Raw genomic sequence first — 18,753 nt, forward strand, 5'->3', positions numbered from 1 at the left:
ATGGGAAGGCAAGGTGTAACTAGGACAAAAAATATATTTCCATTGACTGTAGACACCCATGAATCATTCATGAGGTAGCAAATAATGGTCAGACAACCTAATGCATGGAAGTAGGTTAAAAATCACAATTTGCAAAATTTGCTATTAACTTCTCTGACTCCTCCAGTTTATCTGAGTCTTAAGCTAGCCATACCATAGATGGCTCAAGGGAAATATCTATATCCTAAGGCCAAAGAATCACAGGGAAAAAAAAGAAAGAAAGAAAACCTACTTAATTATATGGATAATTTCATAAATAAATGCTTAATTTATCCTTTACATTTAGATATGGTAAACAGTGGAGAATAACATAAATGATTTGAGCTTCAAAAGTAAACTATGAGGGGCGCCTGGGTGGCTCAGTCGTTAAGCGTTCTGCCTTCGGCTCAGGTCATGATCCCAGGGTCCTGGGATTGAGCCCAATGCTCCGCGGGAAGCCTGCTTCTCCCTCTCCCATTCCCCATGCTTGTGTTCCCTCTCTCGCTGTGTCTCTCTGTCACGTAAATATATAAAATCTTAAAAAAAAAAAAAAAAAAAAGTAAACTATGAGGTGTTCAATGGAAGCAGCCTGATTTATTTGCTATTTTATCTTTAAGGAGATTCTGGCAAGGTCAACTGACTCAAATTCAACACCTACCTAGAAAATAACATGTATATCTGTCATTTTCCTTCCAAAGTGAGAGTGAATGGCATAGCTAAAAATCCTACTAACTATCTTAAAATCAAATGCTGTGTATTCCTAAAGTTATTATGGTAGCACTTATGTGAAATTTTGCTTACTGGGGACCTTCTTAAAGCTAACAACTCTACTATCCAGATAAGTAAGAGCATACAGGTTTGAACTGAAATCTAAAGGCCAACAACAACAACAACAACAAAGCAGGAAAACACACTTTGCTAACAATCTATAAACCACTTCTCCCTATTTCCATACACACATCCACCCGTTGTACAGTACAGAAAACCACAGCGGAAAAATCAGAGTCCACTCTAACTTTCTCAGAAGATTCCCACTCTGGCGCTACCTCCCCTAAGACATGTTAACTCAAAAGATTTATACAATATAGACTGGTAATACTTTTAATTTTAATGATTTCCCAAAAAACACCAGCTACGCCAACAGAATTCACACTTAGGAACTTCCAATTAAAAAAAGTATTCTCGGGTGCCTGGCTGGCTCAGTGGGTTAAGCGTCTGCCTGGGGCTCAGGTCATGATCCTGGAGTCCCGGTATGAAGTCCCGGTATGAAGTCCCGCTCAGGCTCCCTGCTCCCTCCCTCTCTCTCTCTCTCTCTCACCCTCTCGAATGAATAAAAAATCTTAAAAATAAAGTATTCTCACAGTAAAACGTCTCTAAACTCAAACTCAACTTTCTTATAATCTAAGAAACAGCCTTATGAATTTTATTTAAAAACATGTTTTTAAATTGCTGTCTGCAATTCTAAATTTTGCTAAATTACCTTTTTTGCTAAAATTTAAGTCAATCAGGAAAATCAGGTTCCCCGTATTTCTGGTATGTTTTTCAGCAACGCTCTATGCTTACCAACAACACTCTGCTTGTCTATACCTATAGAAATAGCAAGGATATGGTTCTAAACAGATTGCCTAGACTCTGTGATTACCTCAACCTGACTAAGCACAACACACTCAGGAGGTGTGTACCTTCCCCAGAGCGCACTTTGAAAGCCTTGTGAACTCCATACAAACAAAACATTTACTTATGATACAGGCAGCTTTTGGTTGTCATTGCTGGTGCCTTAACCTTTCTACCATGGATAGATTAAGACTTTTAGTAAGAAAAGACATATAATTCATAAATCAATGCTCAGGTTTTTTTTCTTTAAAAGAAAAATCAGAAAGCCAAAATTCAGTGTGAAAACACTGAGCAAGGAAATGTGGAGTTAACCTTGTAGTGATATTCCTTTTCCAGTTTAATAATTTGGGGTATTAAAAGTGCTAGTTCCCACAGCACTTAGCATAGTCTAGAACAATATAAATAATTAATAAATATTTCCAAAAGGAAGGAGAATCAGAAGGAAAGAGTCATGACCCAAAGGTAAAAGGAAGGAGGGGAGTGAGAAAGGAGAGTTAAGAGTGTTGAATGAATTTAGTTTTATGGGGAAAACTAAGCCAATCTGTTTACACTAGTGTGTACATAAAAAAGGAGGAAAGTGGAATAGTAAAAATGCTTTAAAAACTGGCCTGTCATCCAGTTTCCAACTGATGGCTCTGTGTCAATGACACCCACTGCAAGGCAATTTCGACCTACCAGTAAGCCTGAATTCAGCAGTCAGCCCTGCTCACCAAGAGCAGAGGAGCCTACCCAGGGAGGCTAGGGTTAGAATTCCAGCTCCCATAGTTAAATGACTGAGGGCATTTTGCCAACTGTCAAAATATCTGTTATTTTCCAGATCACAGTGCCTACCATGCTGAAATTTCAAGGAAACATCACAAACTAGCAATACAATTAAATGTCCGCAGATTTTGCCTAAAGCAAGATATGTATACTTAAATGTTCTCAATGTTTGTTTATATTAATACTGATTTTCAGTGGATAGTACTCAAAGCCTCAGATCTGTAACTCAAATCAAGCCGCCCTGTCTTCATGGGAATGTACACATCTTAGTTAAATCAGGCAGCCAATCACTCATCTCACATCTATGAATGAAGAGGGAATTCAAAACCCAACAAATATTCACTTGAAATGTACTTTTAACCACGTCATAACCAACATGGACATAATTTCTTTTATGTCTTGATATGCTTAATACAATTTTTAGTATTTAGTACACAACAAAGTATATTAGTATTACAAGAAGTGTATTACACTTTATTATACTTTGGACAACTTCTCTCTCCATATATTAGCATCAAAGAGTTTAGCTCGAACTAGTGTGTGTAAACAATTCTTCACCCACCCATCCCCCACCCTGTTCTCCCACCCCAAATCTTCTGGCATACAGAAAACAGACTTAGAAATAAATACAAAGTACATATGACTCCACACTGAGTTGAGTTTTCCATAGTGAAGGGAAAATTACATTTCAAGGCTATATTGTCAAACAGATTTATCTAATGTTTGCTCCTGTTTTCACTATCAATTCTAAGAATATTTTACTGGCTAACTTTAAAAACGCTTAAAATGTGAGACTGGATTGGAAATACTGATGTAGCTATAGATTAAAAAGCACAATTTGTCTGTTAAATAAAGTCTGTCTTTTTAATTCAAACAGAATTCCCTTTCCATATACTCAAATCTGAAATTTATGTTTATACTGATAGACACAAACCTTTTGGCAAGTGTGAGGAAATACAATTAATCTTGTTCTCAAATCAAAATTTTAAGATGTATTCAACAACACTGTCTTCAAGAACATTTTGTCCACAATATTATACATGTAAGACTCAAAATACTTTTATATAATATGTCCTCCTCAGCCCCGAAAATAAACTAAATAAAGAAAGCTGAAGTTCTGTTTGAACCAACTCTGCTCTACCTCAAAGTCATACCACCTCATTTCTTAAAAAATTAAAAATATTTTGCCAGAGATATAAATTGTTATACCTTTCAAGATAAGGGCTCTAAGTAATTCTATAGTTACTACATTTCATACAACCTGTTCTAAGAAAAATGATTCATCTACCAAGCTATAAATGCCACCTGTAAACAAAAATTTCTAATATTTCAAGGGATAAAGAATGCTGATTCATAGCAGAGCACATTTATAATGGAAAAAGGAATCCAAATGGCTTTCCCCCATGTGCCTCTCCCCCGTCCTCAAAAGTGAGCACAAAATGAAAAGTGCCAGAGTGGAACTTTAGTTCCAACTTTAGTGGAGTTGTTTAGTCATTAAATTTCAAATGAGTTGTCATGTTTCACAGTTTGAAATAAAGGTTAAAAGTTAGGACCTGCTAATGAAATGGAAGCAAAATAATGTTTGACTTTTAAATTAATTCTGAAGTCCTCACATAGCAACATGATTTTCCTATAATTCACTTACTGCCACAAATATGCTTGAAGTCAGGGCTATTTAGGCATAAAATAGAGCTCAGCGGTTAAGATCAAGGTCTTTGGAGTGGCAAATTGCCACTTACTTGATATGACCTTGGAAAAGTCACTTAACCTCTCTAAGCTTCAATTTCCTTATCTGTTATTCTCAAGATAACTCAAAAGCACTTAAATAATGCCTGGCACACAGTAAGAGAGCAATAAGTAATAGCTGCTATTATTAGTATTATCAAGAGAATCTCTGCAAGTTGCACTTATAAAATTAAATGTGAATAAGAAATAATTCATAAAATTTTACTTAAAAAAACACTAAAGGTCAGAGTTAATTCTTTCTATAAATGAAAATCATGGTGGCAGAAGAGACCAATGCCTGAAGAAAGATCAAAAAACAAAACATACCAAAAACAACAACAAACAAACCAACAAACCAAGAAACCAATAATGGCAACCAATAACTTGGAACACCTAAAGAAAACTGCCAAGGACACAAGGAAATAGGTGGTCTGCTTATTCCTATAGCTATCTTTATTTATTTTTTTTAAGTAAGCTCAATGCCCAATGTGGGCTTGAACTCATGACCAAGAGTAGCATGCTCTACCAACTGAGCCAGCCAAGCATCCCTCCTATAGCTCTAGGATAATGAATTCAAACATCAATATAGAGGGTGGAAAAATGACCAAAAAATCTCCCCAATCTAGAAACTGAAAACTAAGTAAAGAAGTTAAATTTTGTATCCAGTGATAGGTCGTGGGAAATTTTTGACTTATTTGGTTTTTAGAGATTTTTAATTCTCTCACTCTCTACAAAGATATCAAAAAACATATCTAATATGGTAGCATAATCCAGTAAGGAGGTAAGAAGCTCTCACACCTGCTTCAGGTTTATCCATAACTTGATCATAAGAACCTTCTAGGGTAGTGACAAAATAAATACAGAATTGGAAGCATTACCCTCTGAATCTATCCTGATTAAGCACACTTTAGTACGTAATATATGCAACACAGGTAATTTCTCAGAACATTTAAGAGCCATATACTTTAAGTACTTGATACAAATTAATTTCATATTTAGAAATAAGTATAAAAACTATTTCTAGTTTTTCTTTATAGATGCAGAGCTTGATGACTCTGAATATAAGCAAATTCTTAATATTTACTATCCAATAATTACTTTAAACAAACATTTATTCAGTCTTTCCTATATACCAGGTGCTATCCTAAAAGTCAGGGATACCGTTTTTTACCAAGACAAAAACAGTCTCAATGTTCACAGAGCTTATATTTTCGTAGGGAAGACTATAAAGAAATAAGAATGTATCACATGATAATAAATATCATGATAAAAATCTATCAGGGTGGTGTGTTAAGAAGTGACTGAGAAGCTATTTCAGACTGGTTGGACAAGAAAAGCCTGCTCATTAAATTTAAAACAATTACCTCCATTTGCTGCCAAAATAGATAGCAACTATTCTTTTATTTATATATTAAAAAAAGGTAAACATTTTGCCAGGCTGTGACATTATAAATCACCTCATCCAATGGGTATGTGTAAACTCTTCCCAAATACACACAGTAAACACTGATAAACAGATAAGATCACTTTACCTTCAAATTCATTTCTAACACATTCCCACAGAATTTTTATAATAAAACAGAAATGCTGACAAATATACATTTTCTTATTTATATTTGTTTTGTTTACACATTATTTTGCTACACTATAAATAATTTTTAAATATTTGAGTTTACTTAAAAATAAAAATATTCCAACAGAAAGGCTTAATTTTGACTCACCTGTGCCTGTACACAGTGCAGAAGATCTATAAATTTGTAGCCAAATCCAAGAGACACCTGCAATACAAACAAACAAGCAAACATGAATAAAAAGAAACAGAATCCTCTTGGACTCATTAGAGTGGACGTGATTTTTACAACCAATATACAAGTAACTAACTCATTAATAACATCTCACCATTAAATTGCATGATAAATCAAGAAGTAGACTTGCTGCATGACTTCTATTTGGTTAAAAAAACGTAAAATATGTAAGGCCACATTTCATTGTGAATGATGGATGAGGTGTCTAGTCTACAAATTTTGAGTTCCCACCGTAATTCTTACTACACTTTCTTGCAGCTGCTTAGATCTCATCAGGAGCACTGGAAGCTGAGAAGCAGCAGAGACCTGAGATCCCTATGTCCAGACTGCCCCCCTAGGACCAGCCCAGCGCCCAGCACACAGTAACACAGTGCACAGTAAATGTTTGCTGAGTAAACAAATAAATAAAATTCACATCGCAATCTTAATTTGTTGTGATTTACAGTTTACCTGCAAGGAATCAAAAGGCTTGAAACTATTGAAATAAAAATCTAAGTCATAATTGTATAAAGAAGTTCAAAAGTGAATAATTTATCTCAAAAAAAAAAATCTCGAGTAAAATGATGCAAAAATGATGCCATATAAAAACATACGACAATCTTAACAATTTGTAAGAGCAAATGTAGATAGGGCACCTGGGTGGCTCAGTCGTTAAGCGTCTGCCTTCGGCTCAGGTCATGATCCCAGAGTCCTGGGATTGAGTCCCACATCGGGCTCCCTGCTCAGCAGGAAGCCTGCTTCTCCCTCTCCCACTCTCCCTGCTTGTGTTCCTGCTCTCACTATCTCTCTGTCAAATAAATAAATAAAAATCTTAAAAAAAAAAAAAAAAGAGCAAATGTAGATAAGGAAGAAATGAACATTTTCAATCACGAGGGGAGCTGCTCACCAAATTTCTTCTGGGCATATGTCTTTGAGAACAAAGAATTTAACTCCAAAGGACCCTGCAGCATTTTTCTGACCCAAACGAGAATCACTTCCACTGCACTAAAGAAGTTTGTTTCTAAGATGTACAGTGAGGAATACAAACAAGTATGTGCTTATGCTATTGTCTGTGTATTAATGTTTACTACTTTAATCTAAAGAGGTCAAAAGGGGAGGGAAATAGAAAAAATTCCATCTTGAGTTTTACCAGGACCTGCTCTGTCTGGAGATCATCGAATATAATGAAATGCAGCTAGGGTATTAGTTAGTGATGATTCATGAAAAACAAAAGAAAATCTGTATGCAAATAAGAAGTTATCACAGTAAGTAAAACGAATGGATTCTCCTCAAGTGGCAGTCAGTGAGCAGTGTGCAATAAACTGTTATGTAATAGGAGTCATCAATTCTTTGTGGCTCTACTGGGGTAAATTTATTCATTATGCTGGCCTACTTAAGCCTATTATAATTCTATACCAACAACTAATTCGCTCAAGGACATCACACTATGCCACAATCAAGAGCTAAAAGTTGTGATTATTAGTAGGAGTGATGATATTAAACTATTACTGCTTGATCTATATTACTCAGTACGTTTTCACTAACATGCTAAGATAATATGAGGAGAAAGTGCCAATGCACTCTTCTCCCCGAACTCTCTCTCTAAAATAAGTAAATAAACCTTAAAAAAAGAAAAGAAACGAAATGAAAAAGAAGGCAGCACCAAACAGTGGAAAAACCTCGTAGGGTTAAGTCATCAGACAGACCAGTTTTCAAAACTGGCTTTATCATATAAATACTGCTGCTGATAATATTACTCTATTGTTGTTCTGCATGGAGCACTGGGTGTTATGCACAAACAATGAATCATGGAACACTATATCTAAAACTAATGATGTAATGTATGGGGATTAACATAACAATAAAAAAATTTTTAAAAAATTACTCTATTGTTAGCAGCAGCTTAGGTATGCGACCTAGGAAGTGTTATTGTGGACTCAAATATAAAATGAGGATAATAACGTCCTGTTTGCTGCACCTTGGAAGTATTCAATGAGATGATTACATAAAGCACCTGGTACACAGTAGGTGTTACAATTATCCTACCAAGTATGATCCTGCTAAGCGCTGCTGGCTCTGACAGGTAACTCAGTGAAATGATGAAAAAACAGAAGCTTCAGGCCTGTCCTACCCGAAGGAGAACCGATTTTCCCTGGAATGTCCTAATGGTTTTATCTGCCCATAACCCTCCGGAGACACGTAAACATGGAGACTACTGGGAAATTTCTGAACCAGGGCTACCTTAAAACTACATCAAAAGTTGAAAAAAACTACCTAATTTCAAATCTTACTGTAAAGTAACAATCAAAACAGTGGGGTATTAGCATAAGGATAAACAATAGAAGAGAACACAGTCCAGAAACAGTCCCACACATTTATATCAATTCATATTCAACAAAGGTCACAAGGTAATTTAATGAGAAAAAGACAGTCTTTTCAATAAATGATGCCAAAAACTATTAGACGCATGGAAAGGTAAAAAGAACCTCGACCTTTACCTTGTACCATGTACAAAAAATTAACTCAAAATGGACAGGACCATAGACCTAAAAGAACTAAACTACAAAACTTGTAGAAGAATATTCTTGGAGAAAATTTTTGTGGATTAGAAAAAAAAATTTTAGATATTACACCAAAGGCATAAAATAAAAATAAAGACCATAAAAGAAAAAAAAAAAAACCTGACAAACTGAACTCCATTAAAATGAAAATGTCTGCTCTTCAAAAGACATAATTTAAAAATGAAAACACAAGCTACATATGGGGAGAAAATATTGGCAAAATAATTACCTGATAAAGCATGTGCATTTAAAATACATAAAGAGCTAAATAATAAGGATGTCCATCTATAATATATAAAGGACTTCAATAACTCAATAATAAAACAATTCAACTTTTTTTTTTTTTTTAAAGATTTTATTTAATTATTTGACAGAGAGATAGAGAGCACAAGTAGGCAGAGAGGCAGGCAGAGGGAGAGGGAGAAGCAGACTCTCCACCGAGCAGGGAGCCCGACGTGGGGCTCGATCCCAGGACCCTGGGATCATGACCTGAGCCGAAGGCAGCCGCTTAACCAACTGAGCCACCCAGGTGCCCCAAACAATTCAACTTTTTAAAATGGGCAAAATATTTAAAGATTTTTAAATATATTATATATATTATAAAAGATACACAATGGGGGGGGGCGCCTGGGTGTCTCGCTCCAGTTAAGCATCGGACTCTTGATTTCGGCTCAGGTCATGGTCTCAGGGTTGTGAGTTTGGGTGTGGAGCCTGCTTAGGATTTTCTCTCTCTCTCCCTCTCAAAAAAAAAAAAAAGGAAGATATACAATGGGAAAAGTACACAAAAAAAGTACTAGACATCATTAGTCATCAGAAAAACAGAAATTAAAACCAAAATAAAATATGCTAGACATGCAATAAAACATACAGTGTTGATAAGGACAGGAAGAAACTAGAACCTTCACAAGACATCCCTTGCTGGTAGGAAAGCACAATGGTACGGCCATTTTGGGAAAGAGTTTGGAAGTTTCTCAACACATAAGCCAACAATTTCACACCAAGGTGAGTTTTCACTTCTCTTGGGGACAGATGACATTCAAGCAGTTGTGTAAGGATGATCTTAGCAGTTATGTTTAGAACAGCTGAAAAGTGCAAACAACTCAACTGTTTATCTTTGGAGAACGGATTTTGTAGAATGTAGTACATCATGCAATGGAATACCACTCAACAAGGAATGAATTACTCATGGATGCAACAACATGAACCTTAAAAACATGTGCTAAATGAAAGAAGCCAGACACAAAGATAACATATTATATAATTCCATTAATTTGAAATTTCTAGAAAAAGTAAAACTACAGAGGAAAAAACAGGTTAGTGCTGTCCTGAGTTAGAGAAAAGAAGTGGGGAATGCCTGAAAATGGACACAAGAGAACTTTTTGGGCTGACAGACTTGTTCTAAAACTAGATTGTGGGTGATGCTAAAGAAAGATGTATAAGAAACACAAGACACACATAACTGTGTACATTTACTAAAACTCATCCTATAATACACTTAAAATGGGTGCATTTCATGGTATGCAAATTATACCTCAATTTCTTCAATGCTAAAAAAATCATAAATGATTTTTAAAAACATACCTCTATGTACCTGCCCTTTCTTCCTATGTGATAGTTATGATTACTGTGTCAGTTAAGGGATGTAAGGGACAAAGGCAGTTCTAGTAGCAAATGGTAAACATCTGACAAGAAGAGCATCAATTTGGCTGCACGAATTACACATCATGACTGTGAGGCAAAAAAATCAGGACTGAGCCCACATCACACAGAAAAAGATTGCTGACAGCATTAAAGCTATAGACTGATGATTTTTCAAAAGGTAACAGAGGGTTAGAAGAAGATATGCTCAAAAAAAAATTTTTTTTTAACCAAAGGGTTAGACACAGAGCCAGAGGAAGCAAAGCAAGCTAGGAAGAAAATGAAGTGACACCCACAATACCAGCGAAAAGAGCACTTTATGCCTACCAGAATGAGAGAAGAACCATATTTTGCTGTTTTGGTTTACCAGCAACACCATCATCATCATCACCAATAGTGACGATTTATGAAATGCTTCTGGCAGAGAGCTTTATATCTGTTATCCATTTTAATCTTCCTAACAACCCTATGAGGTAGGTATTGCTACGATCACCTCCAGTTTGTAGATCACAGAAACTTAACTGACAAGTGAAGCACTCTGTCCAAGGTCACAGAGCTAATGCAGTGGTAGTATGAGAATTTGTTTTCTTTTTCTTAAAAACACAAAAACTCTCAAATAACACAAAACATACCTTTAACTCAGCATGTTTCAAATTATATTATATCAAGAGGAAAGTCATACTCTCAAGACTTAACTATGAGAACTATTTCAGATTATTAAACAGGACACTGTATTTTTTATTTGATCTATATTACATAAATTTTATATAATATAAAAAGGTATCAAGTATAGCTTCCATATTTTAATAAAATATTAAATATTAAGCAGTATTATATTAAATATTTAAAACAGTATTATAAAATATTATAATATTAAGACCCCAAATTTGATGTGCTGCAAAAGTCTTAATAATATAAATAATGTATAAAGAATGTGGACTATATAAGGTAAAATTCCTCCTTTCCCAATTATTAAGTTGATGATGCTAAAAGTAACATCTAGACCACTGAAGAATAATTTATAAGTTAACTGATTAACTTCTATATATACTTCAGACAGCTTATGTTTTCTTTGTTAAAAGTCTCTACCTCCACTGCAGACAATAACTAATGAAACTCTTTAACAAATAATTTTTATTTTCCAAAGTTGTTTTTAAGAAGGTCAACAGTATCATCTCAAGACCCCCTTAAAACAACATTTAGCTCATAACCTACGTATAAACATTAATTAACCTTGTAATTATTCTTTCCAACTACTCATTCTGCCTATTATACATAGAACTTAAGGTTCTTAAACTTGACGTTTTGCTTAGAGAAATCTTCAGTTTTCTGGAACTGGTGCTTAAAATTACTGAAGTCCAATCTTAAGATGTTCTTTTGTTACTTTAATTCAGTTTAACAAAATGCTTTAAGTACAGTAATCACAAGTTAAAACAAGTAGAGATTTAGATTTATAATTGAATAACTTCTATACTAAATGTAAACAAAGGTTCTAAATAGGTATATAGAAAAGGATATATCATCAGTTTAAAAATTACTAAGCTACAGGCAGGTGCACATATATAATTGGTCCGTATGATATAGTGGAAAAAAACCTATCCATCAAATTCACAAATCTCAAATGATCATTCCTCTCATTTTTGTCTCTCACAATGGTCAGAGCCAAACACAATAAAGCAACTATCATAAAATAGTAACTCTTCAACGAACAGTATTCTTGCTCAGAGACAGACTTATAAGAAAAATTAATTTCATACATGTAGATGAATGTACATGGCTCACATTTGGAAAAGAACTAAAGATATTAAATTTGGAGTCACTGGGGGCGCAGGGGTAAAAAAAAATTTGTGGAGTGACTAACCTGAATATAGCATTTAAATCCAAAGAAATGATTAAAATTTCTTAGGGAGAAGAGAGAGGCAGAAGGAAGACCAGCAAAGACAAATACTACAGAGTCCAAGAGGAGATAGTTCCAAGAAGACAGTTCTCAGTGCTACTGAGAATTACAGTTTCTACTTGATTTGGCAAGCAGAATGTGCTGATGACCTTCCTAAGAACAGTTTCACTGGAATGACAAATATATAAAGTGGACTAGAGAAGCTGAAAGTATTGACAAATGAATAGGATATAAGGATCTGGACACAGCATGTGCAAATGATTACTATCATTATTACCTTATGCTAAAATTAATCTTCCCCTCTAGACTGTGAGCTTCTTGAGGGCAAGGGTAAGGTTTTATCCCCCTGCGATTAAGGAAACAACCTGCTGCTGGATTAGTGATTTTTAAACAACCTTCCTGCAGAAGTCCTGGGGCTTTAATTAGGGAGCTCAGCCCCCAAATTCACACAATAATATAGCCTTTAATGGAATTACAGGAGAGAATAGAAAAAAATAAGTTAATGAGCAGAAATTCATCTTTCTTAAACAAAGATAAAAGGCTCAGAGATGACTCCCGACCAAGACTAGAGCATGCCAACGCAACAACCAATCAGTCTTCCCAAAATAAAAGGCCCCAACACACAAGGAGTAGAATTTTAATTGTTTTTCTCCCAGTAATGCAGATAATCTTTGCCTGTAATGTTTCCTTTCATTCTCCTTAAAATGAGAATGGCTACCGAAGCCTACTGTGTATACCAGAATAGTAGAGGATTTCCATATATTATCAGTTTATCTTTCCCAACAAACCAGTCTGAGAGGAAATGTCTACCTTCCTTAATAAAATATATACCCTGCAAATATCAACAGTAGAGGAAAGAAATCCACTTAGGGAGAGGAAATAGGACTGTGAACTCTTCTCAGAAACTTACCTTCTCCTGAGGTTTTCCTCCGTAATTAATGCCGCAATGACCACTCTGACCAATACGAAATAAGCCTACAAGCCTTCCCTAATATCCCTGATGACAATGCAGACAAGCCTGTGTAAAACCTACCTCAGTACCATTGGGTAACAAGAGGTAAGCAACTGAACAAAAAGCAACACTGAAACTCTGTATTCTGCCTACACAGGACAGGGACACAGTCTCTACCCCCCAATACCTAACAGTAATTTCAAAAACCAGCCTCACCAGGACCAGCACAACTTTCTGTCCCCCTTCTGGGTTTTTGTTTTCTCAAGATGGGCCCCTTTCCCCAAATGACTGTCACTGTCAGTTCCTAAAGGGAGACCACACCTTTCAACAGCATATGACCATATTAAGTTAATCATTATTTCAACACAATAAAAGCAATATTCATTAATTCCCCCCACCCCCACACACACAGTATGAAGGAGGATAGCAGTCTTCTTAAAAAGATGTTCTGTAGGGGCGCCTGGGTGGCTCAGTCGGTTAAGCGTCTGCCTTCGGCTCAGGTCATGATCCCAGAGTCCTGGGATCGAGCCCCACGTGCAGGCTCCCTGCTCAGCGGGGAGCCTGCTTCTCCCTCTCCCACTCCCCCTGCTTGTGTTCCCTCTCTCACTGTGTCTCTCTCTGTCAAATAAATAAATAAAATCTTTAAAAAAAAAAAAAAAAGATGTTCTGTAACATCCATTTTATAACCAGGAAAAGGTACCACAATTTCTCTAAAGTCACAGGACGTGTGATGGAGCTGGGTGTCAACCCCATGTCCACCTGACTCCAGGCACTAAGTTCTTACTACTCTGATTGCCTGCTAGGCAGCACCAATCTGTCAAAAAATAAATAAATAAAAGCAGAGGAAAAAGTAGCCAGCAAGCCCTAAATAAATGGTATTTTTCAAAAGTTGAAAACAGTTCACATGTATGTACAATATATGCTCATGGCTGTAATTTTATGTCACAGATAAATGTTTAGAAGTAGAATTACAATTTTATATAAGATAATTAAATGCAGCAATATTTTACAGAGTTCCAGAAAGAATATGGTATTCCAAAAATGAGCACCAGAGTACTAAGAAAAAAGCTATATGCAGCTTAGTATGTTGGAAAATGGAGAGCTTATCCCTGGAGTACAGTTAGTACCTAGTCAAATGTTTATTGTCTGTCTGTAGAATCTCACTGAGTCAATCCATGGATCCAATTGTCATTCAGAAGAAATATTACCAAAAAAGATATTTCATCAGAAATTTGTTTTATTGTGTGGGCCTATATAGTTTCCCATTTTGTTAAAAAATTTAAAATGCAATCTTCCATTTTACTACATGTGTAGGTTCTGACAAAAACACTGAAGAATACTGGAGAAAATAGGATCCTATACCATTTTGAATAAAAATTTAGCTCTGGAAGAAACTTGAAAATAACTTGTTTTAACTACTCAGTTTCAATGATGGGAAACTGAGCTTCAAAGAGATTAGTACGTCTACTGACAACAGCAGTACTTCACTCCATCATCCTCTGACTGAAGTTTTTATGAACCCCAAAACAAACACTAAAGACACTGGTCTTCCCATCATATCTTAACTAACTGCTATGGAAATCATCATCAAATATATGTCAACCTTCGCATCACAAAAGGGCATTATGTACACTAAAAGGTGTGAGAGGTTTGTAACTTAGTTGTGAATCTAGAACATGTAGAGAAAACATCTAACAATACAAAATATAACTAAAACTTCAAAGATCTGGAAATGAGCTTTCTAACATCCAAAATATACAGAATAACGAGGAGAACTACCTTTTGTTTAAGTATCAGGTACTAGTTGCTGTGACACAAACTTTACCAGCATTATTTTTACTATTTCCCAAAAGTAGGTTTCATCTACATGGCATCTATCAATCCCATTTTGCAGGTGAGGAGGCTAAAAGAGAAGTTAAGCGATTTGCTGAAGTTAAAGCAAGAGGAGAAGCAGTAGTGGAATCCAGGTCCTTGTGAATTCAAGCCCTCCGCTTCTCCCTGTTGTGTTTTCCAGCACAGCTCCTCCTGCCGGGCACTACTCCTCTGCACTTCTGGCTCCACCCACCACCCCCCCCCCCCCCCCCCCCCCGAGAAAAAACAGGTTGGTTAGTCAAGAAGATGCTTTCTAACATCCAGCTATTACAAAACAGCCACAAGTATCATTCACCCAACAAATCCACTCAGTACAACCTGGTGAGTCGCCCCAAGATTATTCAATTATTGGCCTGTTATGCCTATATAAGCAAAGAAAATGGAAGAAATACTGATAGTGTAGGCTAAAAGACAGGTGTGAAGAAAAAAATTTTAAGAGTTGTGACAAAAAGAGAACTTTATCCAACACAAGGAACTGAATTTAAAAAGAAAAGAAAACAATTCTAAAACCTAAGGTGGAAGAGCTAGGAAAAGAGCATGCAGTGGCTGACGTTTCCCTCCATCTGGGAGTCTCCAAGTCCAAGGGCATATACACATGTCCACAAAATTTTCTAATACCCTATTTTCCTTTCAATGACAATCCAAAATTACTTATATGGATATGCTACACCCAATGGGTGACCATTATCATCACTGATAACTCACTGCCACTGCATTTCAGTACCTGCATTTAGGCTTACAACTGGAGCACACACTAGTAGTATTTTAATGTCTTTCTTATCAAGTCTTGAGGGACAAAGTTTCCTATTAGTTTAGGTAAAGAAAAATAACGGGGGAGATCTGGAGTATCTTTTTTTAAAAAAAGATCTTATTTATTTATTTGACAGAGAAAGAGAGAACACAAGCAAGGGAAGGGGCAGGCAGAGGGAGAGGGAGAAGCAGGCTCCCCACTGAGCAAGGAGCCCCATGTGGGACTCGATCCCGGGACCCTGAGATCATGACCTAAGCCGAAGGCAGACGCTTAACGACTGAGCCACCCAGGCGCCCCTGATCTGGAGTATCTTCACACAGCTAACAGTATAGGCTGAGCTCAACGGAACCTGAGCTCAGCAGATTGTGAACAGCAATTCTGTTAGGACCAGACATCACATGGTGGCGTTAATTTAAACCTTATTTTGTTGTATAGGTCCTAATGAAACTAAAATCTTTCCGCACTGAAAAAGAATCCAGTAACATATACTAAAATGGGTGTTTCTCAGAAGGACCATTATACCAGTCAATTCCCCCATTATTTACATAATAAATATGGCTACGAAATGTACATTTAAAAAATCCTTCAGGTACAGTTTTTTTTTTTTTTTTAATTCTGCTGACAGATCAAAATAAGGCCCCTACCAGAGTGGTTCCTGAAATGTCTGAGTGTAGCTCAAGAACAAAGTTTTTCTAGGTTTAAACCTGAATGAGAAAAAAATGTAGAGTTTTATTTTTCTATAAAGCTAAATTTTATTAAATTTGAGGATTCTCCTTTATTATTAGATTGAATTAGATTGAAATGGTGTTGTAGCTGATAGTCATTTTTTTTTTCATGTAATGACTTGACAAAATTCAAAATTTGACAATCCTGTGTCAGTTCCCTAGATTTTGGGGGACATTTTTAATAATACATAAAATCAAAATCTCTAGGTACCACTGGCCCATCTATTATGAAATGGTGTATTTCTACACACGTGTGTGCACAAGCTCACGCACACACACAGATATACAAATATAGGTACTTCCTTCTGGCACCATGGGGAAAATTCATTTTGAGCATGAACCCCCAACCAAAAAGTTCTTGCTTCTACCCAAAGAAATTTTTAACGCTCCTCCCTCGCACAGGTCTAGGACAAAGTGCACTCCAGGCAGTCAAGCCACAACACAATGTGGAGATGGGGAGAAAGGAGCTATCATTAGGTCCCTAAGTACTTAACAGTGGACATTTTGTTGAACATCCTAAATAAAACCACAGCCTAATAAGGTTAATAGTAACAATGGCAAGTAATACATAAAGAATAGAAACTGTGGAAGACTCATGACAGCAATAAACTCTTAGCCACTCCTCTCACTGAGAAATGAAATATAACTGCCCTCCCTTGACAATGGGGTTGCCTTAGTGATTGGCCTGACCAACAGACGGTGGCAGAAGTGATATTCTGGGACTTCTGAGCTTTGAACCCGCAGCCTAGGACTTTGGAACCCTTTATCTCAGAGTCTGAGCCACTACATATGTCTGATTACCTTGAAACCACCATACTCTGAGAAAGCCCAACCTAGCCATGTGATGAGGCCATATGAAAAAGATATGCTCAGTCAGCCCCCAATCGTCCCAGCTCCTAACAGTTCCGGGTCATATCAGCTGAGACCCCACACATCATGGAACAGAAACAAGCCATCCCTGCTATGCCCTGTCCAAATTCTTAACCCACAGAATTATGAGATATAATAATTTAAGCAATAGATAACTAGAATAAAAACCAACAGCTTTTCATAAATAGTAATAAAGACTTTTTAAAGCAAAAAGGAAATGTCTCAGGAAGACTAGCTGGAAACCAGAATGGTATCAAACACAAAAAAGAATTATGGTGCATAAGATAAATAAATATAAATCCATTTATTCACTTATCCAACAAATATTTAAAATACCAGGACCTATAAATGGGGATATAAAGAGGCTCTGGAGGTGTTTAAAAAAAAAAGCTCTGACTTCAAGGAACTTACAGACTAGAAAGTATTATGTATAATAGTGCCTTCTTGTATACCTTTTAATGTTTTTCACAAAAATAACATAATCAACAATTCAGATCAAACCAATATGCAGACCAATCTCATAGAGTGACTCAGGGTTTGAGTTCCTCTATGAGAAGCAAGTGAAGATTGAATCAAAATCCCACAAAAGGTCATTTGCAGTTTGCAGTATCTAAGCATGCCTTAGTTAACTATAGTATATAACAAAATGTTTGGATTCTCATTTCAGACTATAAATTCAAGGCATGCGTAACTAATCCTTTTTATTTTTTCTTCATAAAGTATCAGGTTAAAGAACCTTTTAGGGATATTATTACAAATATTCCAAGTAGACCTTTTCTATTTTATTGCAGTCGAGATTCGGGGACCCAGAATGGGCAAAGCAAGTAAGGTCAGTAGTAAGTTGTTGTTTTAACAAGATTTATTTCTGTCTAGGTGTGCTACAGTTTAAACAAACACACTTACTATTCCAGTGACTAAAATAATTTTAACTGCTTCTTTTATTAAAGCATAGACAATTTAACCTTTCATATTATTCTCAGGGTTCTAAAATTATTCACACTTTTTCTATTTACAGTATTTCTCTATTCAAATTTCACATGAGGGCAAAAAGAACACAAATAGAGAAAATTATTTTACCAGGTTTTTTTTTTTAACTAGGTATTTTTAAATACAGGAAAATGTTTGATCTCATGTTATAAAAGGATGCAACGGTAAATAAGTATGTTCATGGCCTCTTGGCCCAAAGACCATAGTGTGTCTTAAAATCACTGGCACCTAACAAACCCTCTGTAGAGGGTACTCCAGCAAATATGTATTGACTGATAACACATTTATTTCCCAGTTATTTTTTAAGTGTGGCCAATACAAATAAGCAATGCTATTTTCTGTCTTCATAAATATTTGAGGCAAAGAAAAAAGGATAATGTTTTTAAAAGTGGTCACAAAGAAACATACCTTCTCATCTTCTCTTCAAAACACTGAAAGAGGTATGGTGGAAGGGGTATGTTAACAAATTCTATGTGTGCTAAATGTCAAAATAGTAAAGGTGTGACAAACAGTAACTTAAATTATAAATGGCCTGTGTTTATCTTTTCTCTCATAATTTCAGTTTTAGCACATTACACAGTAATTTGTCAGAGTTTC

The 18,753-nt window shown here is 35.9% G+C and overlaps 1 protein-coding gene across 6 annotated transcripts in view; it reads right to left on the bottom strand.

Annotated features, from left to right (window-relative positions):
* NCOA2 (nuclear receptor coactivator 2) overlaps positions 1 to 18,753 on the bottom strand; it is a 284,594-nt gene that overhangs the window by 183,670 nt on the left and 82,171 nt on the right. For all 6 annotated transcript variants that reach the window (XM_032421672.1, XM_032421670.1, XM_032421663.1 and 3 more), the window contains exon 2: positions 5,841 to 5,897. The gene's annotated coding sequence lies outside the window, so the exon portion shown is untranslated. The remainder of the gene's footprint in view (positions 1 to 5,840; positions 5,898 to 18,753) is intronic.

The sequence above is a fragment of the Phoca vitulina genome, unplaced genomic scaffold (assembly GCF_004348235.1).
Source record: "Phoca vitulina isolate PV1807 unplaced genomic scaffold, GSC_HSeal_1.0 scaffold25, whole genome shotgun sequence".
NCBI lineage: Eukaryota > Metazoa > Chordata > Mammalia > Carnivora > Phocidae > Phoca > Phoca vitulina.